The following is a 19,272-nucleotide window of genomic DNA, read 5'->3' as shown; positions in this document are numbered from 1 at the left end:
CAGGAACTTACAGAAACTTGAATCACAATGAGGAAGCACTTGAGAGTGACTTGGAGAACTCTTCTGTTTGTGTAGAGGCATAATTACTTATATTCCTTTGTTTAAACGATGACTGCCCATTTACTACATAATGCATTTACTTTATGGAATTTCAGACATGATTTAACTAACAGGGAGCATCAGTGAAAATATATTTTTGGTAGCAAATTCAGGAGTAGACTCTATTTGTTTCAAAGGATAAGAGAGGTTCTTCATTTTAACTCTGGGCTGAAACACTAACCTTTAGTGTTTGTAATTAACTGCTTTTCTTAAACAGTAGGATGTTTGTGGAAGCCTAATTTTTCCTGAGGAAAAATGATTGATTCCTATAGTAATGAAAATAAAAGGTAAATATTGCTGCAAATTTTATGGAGATCTTAATGAAATATTATTAAAACTTCATCTAAGTATAGACAAAAGAGATTGTTTACTTGAGAAATTCTGTTGAGAAAGAAGATACATGTAAACATGTATGCTAGTCAGATTATTTTTTAATAGCTGTCAGATGTCAGCAAAGTGAAATGCATGAAGTTTAATATCTGTTCCTGTCTAAATAATTTTAAAAGTAGCCTATATAAGAGCACATTCTTTTTGAAGTAGATCTGCTAGATCCCAAGAGAGTTTAGTGAGAATTGAACTTTAAACTTTAGTTATTCTGATGGAGGGAAATAGTTCTAGCCACATGGCCAGAATTTAAACTGGATGGAGAAATTGGACAAGGTCATTGGTTAGTTTCAGGATACCTTCTAAAGAAGAGGCCCAGAGCCAACTAAGAATCAAAAGGAAAGTCAACATCCTGAATCTCACCGAGATAAAAGTTGAAAGCTGCAACGGAGTCCAGATCATGGGTTACAGTTCCCTGCTGAAGGCCCTGATCTCTCAAATGTGCTCCTGCATTTTCTACACTAGTGGTTCTATACTAGGGGTGATTGGGCCCCCCAGGGGACACGTGGCAATGAATGGAGACATTTTCAGTTGTCACAATTAAGGCAGAGACTACTGGCATCTGGTGGATAGAGTCCAGGGATGCTGCTCAGCAAAGAATGATCCTGCTCCAAATGTCAATAATGCCAAGGTTGAGAAATCCTGTTACATAACCAAGAACATGAGGGGCTTGTGAGTGATATGGCATCAGTATAACGAAATTCTAGAAATGTAACGAAAGTGTTGTTTAGAAAATTGAAAGTCAAATCAAGACCTCATTATTTACCCCCTAAGCTGGGAAATATGCAACCATGACCCATACAGAATTTAATTCATAATATCAACCAAACTGCCAAGATGTTTATCATCAGTTAACTGATGTGACATTGTGTAACTTAACAATCACCTCATATGTGTGGAAAATGGTGTTGTGTAATATATCTTGTTTTAGTTTTACTCTGGAAAATCCATGGTATATACTTCATAGCCTTAATTATCATACAGGTTTAATAATGTGCATTCTCATATCAGTAATTCATTCATTTGTTCATTCATTCATTCAGTAAATAAGTTATCATTAGTTGAATACCAGCTAAGAAAATGTTCTGCCCAAGTCCTGACTATTTTTACCAAATTTTTTATAGCTGGTTTAGGAGATGATATTCCAAAGCTTTATATATATATATATACACACACATATATATATGTATATATATGTATATATGTATATATATGTATGTATATGTATGTATATATATGTATATATGTGTGTGTATATATATGTATATATGTGTGTGTATATATATGTATATATGTATATATATATACACACACACACACATATGTGCATGCCAAGTTAAAGATATTTTTAAACTATATAAAAAACCTTAAGAACTGTACTTTAAAATATTATTGTACATATTGCATAAATCCCACAGACTGAATTTGTTATATGAGATGGCATGAATTTTTTTTAAAAGCAGGCATTTCAAATACAGCATTATAATGAATTCTAGAAATAATTATTAATATTATTTTATAAACCACAGCACAACCTCATCTTATATAGTCTGTTGGCTTTTTCTATTGGCATGATGTGGAAAGTGTATATTTCTAGCCCTTTGCAAAACATTTCAAATATGTACTGTACTGAATTTATTAGAAGCTACCCTGAAAGAAGTTAACATCTAGAACTTCGAGCAGACCAACTTTCATAGATTTGTGAAGCCAGAATGGGTTTCCACCTCTGTCACTGGCTTTGTGTCCTTGGCCAAGTCAATATATCTCCTTGAAAACTCTATTCCTTACACACACACACATGCACACAAATACATGGTTTAAACCCTATTCAGTGCATACACATATACATACATACATGGTTTACATTCTATTAAATGCACATACACATGTACGTATAAACATTGTTGACAGTCTATTATATGCATACAGCACGTGCATAAATATATATGGTTTAAATTCTCAACTCTCAAGCACTTGTGGTTTAAAGTCTATTCATTATACATACATATGTATACATGGTTTAAATACTATTCAATGCACATGTATATTTCTATATGTTTTAAAATCTATTCATTATACACACGCGCGCACACACACACACACACACACAACTTAATAGTATTGCCTTTGGAATTAAACTTGCCTCCTAATCCCAGTTCTCCCCACATATTAGCTGTGTGGAAGCTTACTACGCTGAGATTCATTTTTGTCATCAGCGCATGTCAACATAATCCAGATACTTTACCTCAGACATTTAAATAAAAGTACATAAAACATGATGTATGATGAGTACAGGGCCTCACACATATTAAATGACATTTTTTCCCCTTTTAAAAATGAAAGTCTTGGAGTTTTGCAAAAGACAGGCTGGTACCTTAATGGCACAGGTTAGTGTATTAATGTAGAAATAAGAAAATGTTTGAGTAGTCCCCGAACTCTCAAGGGGAAGCTAGCGTTCCACTACAGGGTGTCTAAATAGTGTAACCAACCTATGCTTGGACCAGGCTGGCATCAGGATGAAGACTCTGTAGTCTAGTGGGATGGGGCACAGGTTGTCAGCAGGTGGTCATCATTTCAATTTAGATTGGTGGGAGTGTGGCAATTCAGGGCAAGCCGTCCCCTTAGAATCAGTGTCTGAGTCAGAATAGTGGGCCTGGCCTGTCATACAGACTCACTGAGAAAGAGCTCAATTTCCACAGATAGAGAATTGACATCTAGAATGATCCATACTAATGTATAGTTTAGAGAAAAAGAACACAAAGGGAATATGCACATCAACATCACCCCTATGAACTATACTATTACATGTCCCTCTACACTAAGCATGTGACTTCCATTCTGCAGAAGAAAACAACACAACTGTTACTTAGGGTAATGTCAGCTGCTGTAATGAATAGTGACATCACAGCACAATTGTTCATTTCTTGCTCACATTTCACTCCTGTGCAGTTGGCCAATAAGAGTGGAGGAGAAGTCCACATAGTTGCCTGGGGCCCCAGGCTCCTTCAGTTCAGAGACTCCTTTAGTCCTGTGCCATCACGAGGGCCTCAGAGGCCTTTTCTGTGTTCTCAAACATCCAGCCAAGGATGAGTGAAGAGAGAGTTTCAGGGACCATGAGGGAGGCTTCAGCAGCCAGGCCACTTGCCACAAGCTGACTCTATTCCCTGGCCTCACTTAACTGCAAGGGGCTGGGAAATGTTTAGTGTTGTGCCCAGGAGGGCTTGGCAAGTACATGCCAATGTTTCTGCCAGAATAACGTTTCAATATCTGAGGAAAATGTGATGGAGCTTGAAATAGGATAGTATTTAAAATCAGCTGTGTAAATTGTGAAATGGATTCTCTTTATATTGTGATAGGGCAAAATTTACATTTTTTGAGAAGAAACTAAAAATAATCAGAACTCATGAATTCCACAGAGACCCACTCTTACCATGCCAATTTACCCTCCCTCTTTCCTACCAACTTTTCCCACAAAGTGGCTCCCCTGAGATGTTGAGGTCAACTTGGGGATAGGGAGCAATTGACTAGAGGCAGAGAGGGCCCTGAAAGTAGTGATAATGGCTATCTCCAAGTTCCAGACACTATGCTAACTTACAGCATTTGTTATGAAAAGGACACAACGGAGACATCACCAGAGCCCACAGTCTTGAATTGTTTCACATCCATTTCCTGTCAAAAACCCAGCTGGAATGGTTGATTCCTTCTATTAATTATTATCCTAAGTTAGTACTTCACAACTTGGTCATACACAAAAATCATCTGGGATGCTGTTAGGTCAATTAGAAGCAACCTAACAGCATCCCAGATAATGATTCCCATTGATCTCTTCCTCCTAGTATTCTCTCCATTGTGTAATCCCTTCCTTTGAATGTGAATGGGATCTATGACTTGCTTCTAACCAATAGAATATAGCAAAGGTAATGGCATACACTTCCCTGATTACATTATTAAGATTGTAAGCCCTATCTTGCTAGTAGACTCTCTCTTGCTGGCTTTGATAAGGCAAGCTACCATGTTGGAGAGACTCACCTGATAAGGAACTAAAGACAGTCTCCAACCACTAACCAGCCAGGAACCTAGGCCCTCAGTCAAAAAGCCTTTAAATAAGAGGGGTAAAAGACAACAAATATGGTGCAGTATATACGGCTCAGTTGATGGGTGTACCAAAGTTTCACAAATGAACACTTAAGAACTTACTCATGTAACCAAATACCACCTGTACCCCAATAACCTATGGAAAAATAAAAAAAATAGAAAGAGGGAAAAAGCCCTTAAATAACTGAATTCTACCAACAACATGAATGAGCTTAGTAGGAGATCCTTCCCCAGCTAAACCTTCAGATGAGACTCTAGCCCCAACTGGCTACTTAACTGTAGCATTATAAGATCCTGAAGCAGAGGAACCAGCTAAGGTTTGCCTAGATTTCTGACCCACAGAAACTGAAATAATAAATGTATGTGTTTCAAGCTATTACATTTGTGGTAATTTGTATACAGAAATGATAACTATTACACCTGCTTGTTAAAAATCCAGATTCCTGGGTCCTAGCCACAGAGTCTGTTTAGCAGGACTGGAGAAGGACTTGGGGATCTGAATTGTTCACCATCTCTTCAGATAATTCTCATGTACCGGGTTTCTTACATCTAGACAGCCTTGCCAGAACATTACATAAATCAGCCATATTATTTTTAGTCCCAACAGAAGTGATCTAAGTTATATTTTAGTGATTTTTTTCTTAGTCTATTATAAAACAGATCTATATTTGTTTTCTCTTGCTGCTATAACAAAGTATCACAAATCTAGTGGCTTAAAACAACATAAATTTTTTATCTGATAATTCTGGAGGTCAGAATTCTGAAAATGGTTCTCACTAGGCTAAAATCAAGGTTTCGGCAAGGCTGATTCTTTCTGGAGACTCTAGGGAAGAATCTGTTTCCTTGCCTTTCTCAGCTTTTAGAGGCTGCCCATCTTGCCTGGCTCATGGTCCCCTTCCAGCAATCATCTGCTTCTATCATCATGTCTCCTTCTCTGACTCTGACCCTCCTGCCTATTTCTTTCCTATGCAAAGACTCTTGTGATTACGTTGGGCCCACCATGATAATTTAAGATCATCTTTCCATCTCAAGATCCTTAACTTGATAATATTTGCAAAGTCCCTTTTGTCATGTGAGGAAACATTCCCACAGATCTGGTGATTAGGACATCTTTGGGGGAGGGGGAAAGCATTCTTCTGCCTACCACATGACCCATTGAATAAAATACCTGTATTTTTAAATTTTTTTAAGAGACAGGGTCTCACTATATTACCCAACTTGGACTTGAAGCGCTGGGTTCAATGATCCTTCCACCTCAGCCTCCCGAGTAGCTAGGACTACAGACATGGACCATCGTGCTTGGCTAAAATATCTATCTCTTGGTGCTAGTAAAATGGTTTCCTCTTTCTTTGTATCATGCAAACTATGTAATTAGTCTCGTTTTTCTTCCTGCCTTGGCTCCCATGGCTCCTGCAGCTAATCATTGTGTTCAGTTCTAATGACTCTGCTGTACTTGCTTTCTAAGCAACTGCTTCTCTCTTGGTTTATTATGTTGTTCTTACTTTTTTATCCTTATTTTAGTGGTTCTGTTTAGTTTGTGTCACTTATTATAAATTGATTTTGAAACATAACTAGAATATACAAATCCCCACATTTAGGCTTAACCCCTAAGTCCCTGATTCCTAATCTCTTACTTTCCAAGGCTGCTTGTCAATGAAACATTTTCTCCACTTGGTACCTGGACTTCCTTTCTTCTATATTTCACTCTACCTCTCCTTCTCTGTCCTTCTCACAACCATCCCTAGCCCTACAAGCCATTCAGTCATTCACCAATCTAGTTGTCAATTTCCCTCAAGGGACTGTGGGTGAGGAGTTCACCTTCCACCCATTGGGTAGATTCTGCTAAGGTCTCTTATGCTGTGATGGAGAAACTGGTCTCTGAACCCTTGGTCAGCCTGCCCATGGAAGAAAGATCTTCTGAACTGATTTCAAATACACTGGGCTTATTAAAGTACTTAAACAAATTGCCCTAGAAACTCCCATAGTAGCCACACAGTTCAGGGAGACAAACAATATTATCCATATGTTAAAAGAAAAATACTGACCGAGTCAAAGAACACAGAGAGAGAGCTATAGATTATATTTCTCTGAGAAAATTATCTTAGTTTTGGGGTTTTAGATGACTTAGATGGATGAATCCGAATCCTGGCTTTCCGTTTCATCAGTACACCCCAATTATTGTTAGAAGTGGTTTGACAAAATAATTTTGTTAACCTAATTAAAATATATATTTCAGATGCCACATTTTGGAATGGTCAGAGGAGCAGAGAATGTAGTACAAAGTTAAGAAACATGATGATTAAAGTGCCTGTCAACATTTTTTTAAGTTAAGCATATATGTGTAGTTTAACAAATTTTTATGAAATGAATAACTGTATTGGCACTCTCTCCTTATACCCAAATATTATCTGTGCCCAAAAACCACCTCACATGCCCTTCAGCAAAGATTTGCATGAGCCCCTTATCTGTCATCTTTTTTCATCAAATTCTAAAAACATCTGAGTTGGATTCTTCTTATGTCATTTATCATCTGTATTACATATATACACTTGTACACCACACATACATATATATAATTGAATATTAGTAGTACAAGCAGGCATCTAAATGTAATACATTTGTAGCATTAGTTATCTGTGTGTAATTATTTTCTTCCTTCCCCTTCAGGCTCTGAGATGTGTAAAGGCACAGTGAATTCCTGAATCATCCTTTGATCATCCACAAGACTCAGTATCACTGATTAACTACAATTTGAATATAGTTCATCACTGAAGGAATGAGTGAGTGAATGAGAAAGTCAGCAAATGAGGCCATGGAGGTCACTTAAACCCGGGATCAGGTTCATAGAGGTCACGCAACACAAGATGGAATAGTCAAGTAAACCAAGTTTAGGGAGTTAGATAAAATTTCATAAGGCAAGGTCAACAAAGGCAGCTCTGACAAACTGTTCAGTCCTGACTGTAGGCTGATGCTGGTCTCCACTCTGTCTGCCTCCTGAGAGTAGGTGGCCTGGGAGCCCTTAAATAATTGCTAGTGTTAAAAGAGAGTTCAATATTTTCAAGTATACCCAGCTCCTGTTTGAAGAGATACAGGGTAGAAGAATTACTTGGAAGGGGTAGGGCACACACTGCCACCTCCATTGCTGTAATGTTTTACTCTTGTCAACAGACTTTCACATATATGCTCTTGAGTCAAGCACAGGAAGAAATAAATTTTGCTACTGAATTTGAAGCCATTGGCTATGGAAGCCAGTCTCCAGGGGCATTAAAACAAATGCCTAACAAAAGTTTATTGTAAGGCACTTGCTCTGACTGAACTCATTTCATCCTCAGAAAAAGCCTAAGAAGTAAAAATTAATATGTTTTCCTTTTTACAAGATGATGGAATCAAAGAGCCTTAACAAGTTTTAATGGCCTGCCCAGGGTCATTTGTCAACTTCTGAGTCTAATGTCTATGTTCTACTCATGACACGGCAGTTGTGGTATAGAGGGGTCTGATACATCACGAAAATATAAACCCACAGATTTTGATTCTAAGAAACTGACCCAAGTTGTGCTCATTATGGTTTTGCTTAAAATTAAATTGAAATGATACCAGTTATATGTTCTTAAAAACCTGCCACGATTTACTTTAGATGATAATGATTGAGGACCTACTGCGTGCAAGCCACTGGGATGAACATTTTATATATAGTTTTTTATTTCATCCCTGTAGTTATCCTAGAGACAGGCATGATTCCCTTCTTCTTACAAGCGAAGAAGCTAAGGCTCAGAAGCATTGAGTGACTTGCTCCAAATCATAAAATGAGTGGTGGAGAGAAAATTTAAAGACAGGTTATCTGGTTCTGGAATCTACACTTTTACTAACTGCTCTCAATGGCCTCTCCTTAGTATTTGTGCCTTCATTCAACAAAATGCTTTGAAAACTTCCAGTGTACCAAGTACTCTTTTAGGTGCTGAAGATATAAATATAAAAATGTGAGTCATCTTTTGAATATGTTATTCTTCAACATTTTTGGACTTAGCTATTTTAATAAGTTCTATGCTTGTAGGAAGTTTAAAACTTACAGTCACATCATTAAGAAGCAAAAGTACATTATATCTCTATAACTAAACTCAATTGAAGCCACTGTTTCCACTTAGCGTAAGAATTCTTTGTTAATTCAATGAAAAAGGTCACTTCTGGTTCGAAGTGTGGTTTATTCAGAGCTTAAATCCAGCCAGCTTGAGAATTTCTCTTCTACTGGCCTCTGTAGTTATCCTAGGAAGGGTAGTCTGAGTGTGGGGAGGCAGTGAGGGAAGGCTATTTCATTGGCAAAGCATGGGTAGAGGTGGGGTAGACAACACACTTGATCTTCATCCCTGCTAATTTGTTTCCCACCCAGGCCCTGCAATTCAGCCTCATCCTTTCACTGGCCCCAGACTGAAATGTCCCACTCATAGCAGCCTCTGGGATGGGACCCTTTGTCTAGAGTAACACTACACACACCTCTTAGCAGGTTCCCAGCTCTCAAGTGCCAACCACTCTATCCACACCACTTATTGTGACACATGAACACCTCCAATTACCTTCTCATCAAGGAGTAGCCATGGAAAACTTGGAGCCAGCCAGCTAAGACCTTTTCTTCATTTCTGCTCTGGTCTGGCTGCACCCTATAGGGGCAGGGCATCCCACAAAGCTATCTCTTCCCAGTCTTCCAGTTGGGACATAGAGCACAATTCTCTTTGCTTTCAGAAACCAAATCTTGTTGGTCCATTTTTTAAAATTCCTAAATCAGCTGGGGTTCTGACTGTTGATATTTAAAGAAACACTTTTTAAATTCAAGAAAATCCCATTTCTCCCTCAAAAAATCCTACTTCTTGTATACCAAACAAGTTTTAGTTTTGGGATTATTATGATCTGCTATGGATTTACTGACTTAATTCAGTGAAACAATTAAATGTTGTCTGTTAATTTATGACATATTCTAAGCAGTATCTGAAAGCAGTGTTCACAGAAAAAGTTGGTTGTCACCAAGGATAATAGGTAGAAGACATATTCTCCCCTAGAGAATATGTATTTATTACATATTATTATAGTTTATTATTATGTTATACATACTGCTATAGGTAATGAATGCTACCAGCATCTAGTGGGTAGTAGTGAGAGTCCAGGGATGCTGCTTAGCATCCTACAGTACACAGGGCAGCCCCCACCCCCTCACGCAAACACACACAACAAAGAATTATCTAAAATGTCAGTAGTGCTGAGGTTGGGAAAATTTGAGATAGTTAAATGATAAATATACATGGATAGGTGATAGATACATAGATGCATAAAAATAAAGCTAGATATGGTCTAAGTCTCAAACACAGTGATAGGCAGAAAATAACCAGGGCATCCCTCATTGACAGTTTAACTTAACCTAAAGTCATTATGTGTCTTCAAAACTCAAAATTTCAGCCCTGTTTTCAGCCTATGTGCAAACCCAATTCTTTATCAGGAAAAATGAGGTTTGGCTTCTCCCAGGATTTATTGCTTTTCTAGCCAGCCTGCTTTTTTTTTGTGGGGGCGAGGGGTGGTGTAAAACCACCAAAACATGCATTTCTAGGTGAAGTTAATTTTCTGGACAGAATACATAGTTCCTAGCACTGATAACAAATTCAGCAAGCTTAATCAGATTCAGATTTGGTATGCTGTTTCAGTGGAAAAGGAAAACAAATCTAAGAGGGCACTTTAGACCTTTGGCTCTTATTAAAGAGTTTATGTAATTTGCCACATTAAAGTTTAAATACAAGCTCATGAGAACTTCACATTTAAGATATGAAACTAATTCAAGAGGAAATATGCATCCCCCTGAGATGTCTTCCAGATCTATCTCCCTACTCTCCCAGTTCCAACCCAACAACCATTATCAAAATCTCAATCAGTTTCTAAATAGAGATTTCTTTCCTGTAATATAGTATGTGGATTCTCTGATAAATATCAATAAAAGATTTTGAGACCTGGGTATAAGTATCCCATCCATGAAGTACATATTTGGACTGACTTAGAGCACACACTAATCAAATATCTTTGATTGGCTGTTAGTACCTCATATGTAGTTAATAGTGTTTCAAGTCACTTTTTCGAAAACACCATAGAAAATGTAAGTGAGTACGCACTGTCTGCAGAAATGCCTAGCATATGTTAATTGCAGTTAACTGTGGGGTTCAATGATCAGGGAATCTTCTGTGAAATACTGGGACTCCTTTCAAGAGGAGACCTTCTGAAGATTTTATATATACAACTGTGAAAACTTAAACTAAACCTTACAGATTTTTTTTTAGAGTTAAGTAAAATAGACTATCCTTTTACTCTTTTTTTTTTTTTTTTTTTTTTTATACTTCAAGTTCTAGGGTACATGTGCACAACGCGCAGGTTTTTTACATATGTATACTTGTGCCATGTTGGTGTGCTGCACCCATCAACTCGTCAGCACCCATCAACTTGTCATTTACATCAGGTATAACTCCCAATGCCATCCCTCCCCCTGCCCCCTCCCCATGATAGGCCCCGGTGTGTGATGTTCCCCTTCCAGAGTCCAAGTGATCTCATTGTTCAATTCCCACCTATGAGTGAGAACATGCGGTGTTTGGTTTTCTGTTCTTGCGATAGGTTGCTGAGAATGATGGTTTCCAGCTGCGTCCATGTCCCTACGAAGGACACGAACTCATCCTTTTTTATGGCCGCATAGTATTCCATGGTGTATATGTGCCACATTTTCTTAATCCAGTCTGTCACTGATGGACATTTGGGTTGATTCCAAGTCTTTTTATTGTGGCACTATGCACAATAACCTTACAGATTTTTAAAACAATTTTTTAATTTGCTTCCCATTATATCTATTCCAAGGTAGACCAAAAACTAGATTGATTTCTAAACAGAAGTGTCTATTAGGAAGAAATCAAGGCCAATTCTAAATGTATCCTTCTGGCATTGGGACACTAGACAGTATGGGTTTCTCAAATAACAACTCCATAGCACATGATAGCTTTCTGTGTCAAAAGTTTGGTGGTCAGTCTTTGCCAAGGCTCCTGAAAAACTTGCTAACCCAAAGCTATTCATTTACACATGCACAAACCCTTCCGAATCACATAGAAAAAAATACCTGACATTTAAAAATATAAAAAGGCAGAAAAGTTTCTATACTCTAATGTATGTTTCCAACGTATGTCAAGTTTCTGATTTCTTTTAAAGAATCATCCTTTTCTCTGATTTCTATAGCCTGAGAGAATAGCAGTCACATAACAAGGCCATTGAGCTCTAACACCTTCCTGGAAACCTCCAGTCTATTTCTGCATCTGTCTGTTTCTTTTTGCAGGTCCCTGTCTCTGTGCCTCTGTCCTTGCTTTCAATGTGTCTTTTCTCCATCTTATTTTTCTTTATCTTGCCACAAGGTAAAACTAACGTGGTATACTGTTTGGTTGTTCTTGTGGGATTTTTTTTAATAACCTTTTAATTTTTGAATAATTTTAGGTTAATGAAAAAGTTACAAAGAAAATACCGAGAGATCCTGCATACCTTCAATTGACTACCCTTAGCTTACATTATGTGGTACATTGGTCACCTTAAGATAGAACTTCAATACATTACATTAAAAACTCCAGACTTTATTTGGATTTCTCCAGTTTTTTCCATAAATGCCCTCTCTTTCCCTTCCTTCCTTCCTTCCTTCCTTCCTTCCTTCCTTCCTTCCTTCCTTCCTTCCTTCCTTCCTTCCTTCCTTCCTTCCTTCCTTCCTTCCTTTCTTTCTTCTTTCTTTCTTTCTTTCTTTCTTTCTTTCTTTCTTTCTTTCTTTCTTTCTTTCTTTCTTTCTTTCTTTCTTTCTTTCTTTCTTTCTTTCTTTCTCTCTCTTTCTTTCTTTCTTCCTTTTTTATTTCGTGTGTGTGACACAAAATGTCACTTTGTCTCCCAGGCTGGAGTGCAGTAGCACAATCACAGCTTACTGCAGCCTCTACCTCCTGGGCTCAAGGCATTCTCCCACCTCAGCCTATCCAGTAGCTGGGACTACAGGCACGTGCCACCATGCTTAGCTAATTTTTGTATTTTTTGTAGCGATGAAGTGCTGGGATTATAGACATGAGCCACCGTGCCCAGCATGCAAATGTCCTTTTTCTGTTCTAAGATTTCATCAAAGGTACCACATTGCATTTAGTTATCATGTCTCCTTAGGCTCCCCCTGAGATGTGACAGTTTCTTTGTCTTTTCATTTTCAAGACTTTGGCAGTTTTGAGGAGGAATAGTCAGGTATTTTGTAGAATTTCCCTCCGATGCAGGTTAATCTGTTGTTTTCACATGATTAAACTGAAGGTATAGGTTTGAGACAAAAAAAACTGGTGGCGAAGGGCCCTTCTCATCACATCTAACAAGGGTATATGCTACCAACATCACTTATCACTGGTGATGTGTTCTTGTTTTTTAGTATCACTAAATGCCATTGTTTTTAATTTTAAAATGAGGCCAGGTGCGGTGGTTCACGCTGTAATCCTAGCACTTTGGGAAGGCAGGGCAGGCAGATCACTTGAGCTCAGGAGTTCAAGACCAGCCTGGGCAACATGGCAAAACCCCGTTTCTACAAAAAGGTACAAAAATTAGCAGGGAGTATTAGCACACATCTGTATCCCCAGCTACTAAAGAGGCTGAGGTGGGATGATTGATTGCTTGAGTCTGGGAGGTCAAGGCTGCAGTAAGCCGTGATCGTACCACTGCACTGACACCAGTGCGGGTAACAGAGTTGGAGCTTGTCTCAAAAAAAAAGAGAAAGTGGAATGTTTTCTATGTTTCACTAAAACATAAATTTGAAACTCTTCCAACTTTTAAGTAAGTTGCTTTTATCTACTCTAATATATGAATGTGTCTCTGACACATAGAATTTACCCAGTATTATTTGTTGAATGAATATCTCTATATCTGTCTCCATCCTCATCTATACCATGGATCAAGCAGAGTCCATGAGTGGGAAACAGAAATTGTAGGCTGCCTAGGTGATAAACCATTTGAGAGTCCAACCACTGTTATCAATTTGGGCTTTAAAAAGTTCATTGAAAATAACTTTGGAAAACTGCAATATATTTTCATCTTCCTAAAAGACCATTCTAAGTTTTCATTTGGTTTTGATATTCAACTCTGATGTTTTAAACAGTTCTAATGAAGTGAGAAGTAAGCATGTAAGAGTTAATAAATACAGACCGTGGGAAACGGGGTGGTGCTTTGGAATTATTATTGGAAAATTGCTCATTTTCATTGCTCTTTGAAGATTTTTTGACCACGTGGTTATGTGCCATCTCATTAAATAAGAAACGCCCAACGACATCATCTTAGGCCATTTGGCCTAGCCAAATGGAAAGAGGCAGCCATTTAGGAGATTTGTTTTATTTTCTCTGTATCTTGATGAGTTTTCATGCTTTACCCAAAGCAGTGAGTTTTACATTGCTGACAGACACAATTCAAAGATGCAAAGTAAAGTGAACTGTTTAAAAATTCAACTTGCTTTATTTTGCAGAATGTGCATTCATTCAAAGCTAAGTGTAAAAGGCCAAAATAATTGCTAGCCTGTGCCGATGGCACTGGCGGCTTTGAGAGTGTTGTGCAGGTAAGTCAGCCTTTCTTGTGCCACTCATACAGAAAACGTATTGGCCACTGCAGGGAGATGAGGGAATCAAGGCTGACCTGAGGGAATAAGAATTTCTTTTACTTTCTATTTCTTCTACATTATTGTTAATTATTTTAAACTATGTGGGCATTTTGCTAGTAATTAAAGGCCAAAAATCCCTTTTGGGGGATTTTGCCTTTTTTTGTGGAGAAAGAGGGAAAATCTGTAATGCTAGTCTTTTGTTTTGAGAACTAACGTTCTTCCCTAAAAAGGTACAAAATACCTTCTCTCCAAGGCTGACAATGGGTCCAGAATACAGATAATAGGTCTGTGAGGGAAATATGAACAATTTCTTGCCTTTGCTCCTCTTTGGGTTCAAAAAGATATTAAGAAAACCGTGACATGAAGGGCTTTTGCAAGGAATCAAACACCTAAAAATCACTGTAAAATAGCATTTCAAAAATAAACTCCTCAGGACAATTCAGATACTAAAGCAGATTTGGTGTTTGGGTTCTTGCACACTGAATTGCAAAGGAAAGGTTTCTTAAGATAAGCATTTGTGTTTCGAATTTCCCCCACTTGGCTCTTTATGATAACAGCTTTCGTAAATAGCATAGCAGTTGAAACATTTATTATTGGAACAGAAATGCAATTACATGCAGATGTTGTCCTGTGATTCATTGCTTTGTGCTACATACATTTTCAAGCTGGAGAAAGAACAAGCAGGTCATCAAGTAAATGCTGTAGGCTGAGCTCCACTTATTCTCCTGACTTGAGTTATCTAATCTCTTTTGTGAGTGTTGCCACAATCTAGGCCTCCGTGGCCCTCCTTGGCAGCCTGTTTCATTGTGCAATTACTCCAACTACCGTCAAAAATTTCTTTTCATCCAACACAAATGTTCTTTACTTAATCCAAACCTGGTTCTTCCTCCAACATTCCTGATCCAAGGCGTATAAAATGACTGCCACATTTGTTTTGTTTTTCAAGTTTGTCATTGTTTTCTACTTTTCATCTAGGTGAAATTTGGCTGTTTGGTTTTGTTTTTTTTTTTGGCAATAAATGAACTCTGTTAGTGCCAGATAGTGATAAGAGCTATGAAGGAAGTAAAATGGGTAAAGTGATGTGGAACTACTGCAGGTGGGATGGATGGCGAGGTCAGCAATGTCAGTCATGGTTGTCACGGGCAGCCTCCTACCAGAGAAGACGTTTGCATAGACTCTGAGGACTGAGGCACTAGCAGTGAAGATAGCAGGTATATTTGTTTTCTATGGCTGTTGTAAAAAATTGTCACAAATTTGGTGGCCTAAAACAGGCCCAATTTATTTTCTTACTGTTTTGGGGGTCAGAAGTACAACACAAGCCTAACTGAGCTAAAATCAAACTGTTAGCAGGGCTATGTTTTTTCTGGAGGTTCCAGGAGAGATTCTGATCCCTTTCATTTACCAGTTTCTAAAGGTGGTCCACATTCCTTAGATCATGGCCCCTTCCTCTATCTTCAAAGCCAGCAATGGCTGCTGGAGTCTTTCTCATATCACATCACTCTGAAACTGATTCTTCTGCCCGTTCCCCTTCTACATTGTAACAACCTTGTGATGACATTGGGACCCCACAGATAATCCGGTATAATCTTCTTATGAAGTCAGTTTATTAGCAACCTTAATTCCATCTACAACCTTAATTTACCATTGCCATGTAACATTACATATTCACAGGGTCCAGGGATTAGAATATGGACACCTTTGGGAGGTAATGATTCTACCTACCACACCAGGGAGAGCATTTCAGGCAGTGGGAAGGACATGTGCAAAGGTCCTGCTGTCTGAACAAAATGGTTATGTTGGAGACAGAGAAGGAAGGTGGTGGCTGGACACAGTGCTATAAGATTAGTTTGGAGGGGCTGGCAGAGGTCAGATTATGGGGAGCTTTCTGGGCAATGGGAAGAAAACTAGATTACATTCTAATTGTAGGAGGATACCACTCAAGGTTTTAGCAAAGAAGTAGCATGATCTAATAAATATTTATTTATTTATTTTTATTTTAATAGGTTTTTCGGGAGCAGGTGGTGTTTGGTTACATGAATAAGTTCTTTAGTGGTGATTTCTGAGATTGTGGTGCACCCATCACCCAAGAAGTGTACGCTGTACTCAATGTGTGCTCTTTTATCCCTCACTTTTCTCCCACCCTTCCCCACCGAGTCCCCAGAGTACATTGTATCATTCTTATGCCTTTGTCTCCCTATAGCTTAGCTCCCACTTATGAGTGAGAACATATGATGTCTGGCTTTCCATTCCTGAGTTACTTCACTTAGAATAATAGTCTCCAACTCCATCCAGGTTGCTGTGAATGCCATTATTTCTTTCTTTTTTATGGCTGAATAGTATTCCATGGTGTGTGTGTGTGTGTGTGTGTGTGTGTGTGTGTGTGTGTGTGTATCACATGATAAATAGTTTTTAAAGGTGACTTTGGCAGTTCTGTGAAGAATAGACTGTAGCAAGGCAAAAGCAGAAGTAGGGAAGACAATTAAAAAGCTATTGTAGCAATCCAGCTCATAAGTTCTCACTCAGAGTCGATTTTGACCACTAGGGGACATTGGGCAATGTCTGAAGATAACTTTTGGTTGTCTCAACTTTAGGTGGGGGTATAATTGGATTGTTATCTAGTGAGTAGAGACCAGGGATGCTGCTAAGCATACTACAATGCACAGGACAGCAACCCCCACAACAGAGAATGATCCATTCTAACACAGTTGAGGTTAAGAAACTTGTCTAGGCAGGAGTCGATGCTATCTTGGACTAGGATGGGGTGGAGGTGATGATAAGTGGTTGGAATCAAGATTCAGGAGCATTTGGACCAACTCACCCATAACTATGATTCAGCTTTCTGACCTTTATCTAAGGAGGGAGATGCTATGGGATTGGCTGCAAACCAGATTGGATTGGAGAATGTAAGGCTATGGGAACACCTGGGGAAGGGAAGGAGAAATGACATATAGAGTGCTGGGCTTTCCTTGAGGCAATCCAAAAGACACACCACAGGACTTCCATGTATGGGCTATGATATTGTGTTTGTTACTCCATTCATCCTTACTTTTCTAACGAATACCTCCAGGCATTGCATTCCTGTGTGCTTCTTTTTCCCAGCTCCTTTGTACTTTGTGTTTGTCATGACCTAGGACTGTGAACGCCAGGAACCTGGGTCCTATTTTCTTCTCCATCACCACTAGCTTGGTGACATTACAGAATTGACCTAACCTTTCGTCTTTTTCATTTTTACCTATGTCTAATGAAGGCAACATTTGCTTTATTGACTTCGGCTAGTATTGTGACTTTTCTTCCCTTTAATTTCATTATTGTAATTATTCTCTAGGTTCTATTATATTTTTTTCATCATTAATATATTTCCCAAAAAGACAATATAGTTGAGAAATATTTGAAAAATTGAGATGGTAAGTTATGTTTCAGATGTATTTCCATGACATTTTCAAGAAGTACATATTCCAATTCTTTTGGAATATTTAATAAGGAGACTGGTGTATTAACATTTTTTGTTAATTTAATTTAATTTCATTCACTACTTTATTCACCAGCACCTGTGTGGAAACAATATTAAAGGAATCTGAGCAATAGAAAAATGACCAAAATAAGGCCTTTCCTGCCTTCTAGGCAGTTTCAGTCAGTTTGAGTCCCTTACCATTCTGAGACACTTTGTATAATGTAGAGAGCAGGGGTCTGCAAAGGATGGCCCAGGTCAGCTGTTTAGTTTGATAAAGTTTTATTGGAATACAGCCATCCCCATTCATGTATGCATTGTTTATGGGTGCTTTGGATCACAACAGCAGAGTTGAACAGCTGCAACAAAGACATAATGACTGGCAAAGTTGAAAATATTTACTCTCTGGCCCTTTGCAGAAAAAGTTTGCTGACCCCTGATCTAGAGCACTTAGTCTTTAGGAAAATTCTCTTTTCACTTCTGAATGTGCTCTGATTTCTTATTTCTTAAAATGTGGATCCCCAATGAAGCAGTATTCTGAGAAGCACCTATTTTCCAGTGCATCCAAGATTAAGACCACCATATTTTAAAATATATCCCGACAGCCTTTATAAGTAAAAGTGCTAAACTGCCAGCCTATATTCAACTTGCAGGCTGTTACCTCAATATAGTTATTTTCTTCTAACATATATTTTCTATACTTTTAATTCCAACCCTTTATTTATCTCTGTTGAACATAAGCTCCTTTCTTAATGTCATTTTAATCCTACTCTTCAAGGTCATTTTGAATTATAATAGAATCCTCTGAGGTGTTAGTTATCCAATTTGGCACCGTCTGCAAATTAAATCAACTTGTCTTTTATTTCATCACCCAAGTCACTAACAGAAAGGGTCAATTAAGCAGGCAGACTCAATACCCCTTATGGCATAATGACTGGCATTTTAAGTTCAGAAATGACTGATTAGATCCAATTTCCCTAAGAGCAGAGACCTAAAGGTGGACTCAAAGATTATCAGTGGTTCTGATGGAATCTTGAAGGAAATAGTAATATTCAGAAAGGATGTCCTGGACAGCCCACTTTGGGCTAGACTTTGCAGAACCTTGCTCTCTCTTGACATTATAAGTGTCCCAGAAGAGTAAGGTACTCAAATTGACTGTAAGGCCCTTTTATAGTGCTTTCCACACAGGTGCTAGTGGATAAATTGGTGAAATAAAATTAACTTAGCCAAAATGTTACTCTTCTTCAGCTGGCTGATTTGTCATAGCTGTCAGGTAATCATTTGTCATGTATATTGATTCTCCTGTCTTTCTCTGAAGTTAAGCAGAGCCAGAGGACTTGCTTTGGCCAACAAGAGGATAGTGGATGTTTAAGGGTCACTTATGGGGTAAAGTTTTGAAAATCCAGCACATGATTCACCAAATCCCTGTTTCCTGTATCAGCAACAGTGAAAGTACATGTTAAAAAGAACCTTCAGCAGCCTGGGTTCCTGAGTGGCTATGGATAGGTGCGCCCTCCCTGTTGGCCTATGTAAACATGCGGCATGAGCGACAGATTCACTTTTGTTCTAAGCCACTGAGATTTGGAGCTTG

This window comes from Rhinopithecus roxellana, chromosome 7 (genome assembly GCF_007565055.1).
Source record: "Rhinopithecus roxellana isolate Shanxi Qingling chromosome 7, ASM756505v1, whole genome shotgun sequence".
In the NCBI taxonomy this organism is placed as follows: domain Eukaryota; kingdom Metazoa; phylum Chordata; class Mammalia; order Primates; family Cercopithecidae; genus Rhinopithecus; species Rhinopithecus roxellana.
Note: the sequence above shows the minus strand (reverse complement) of the source record.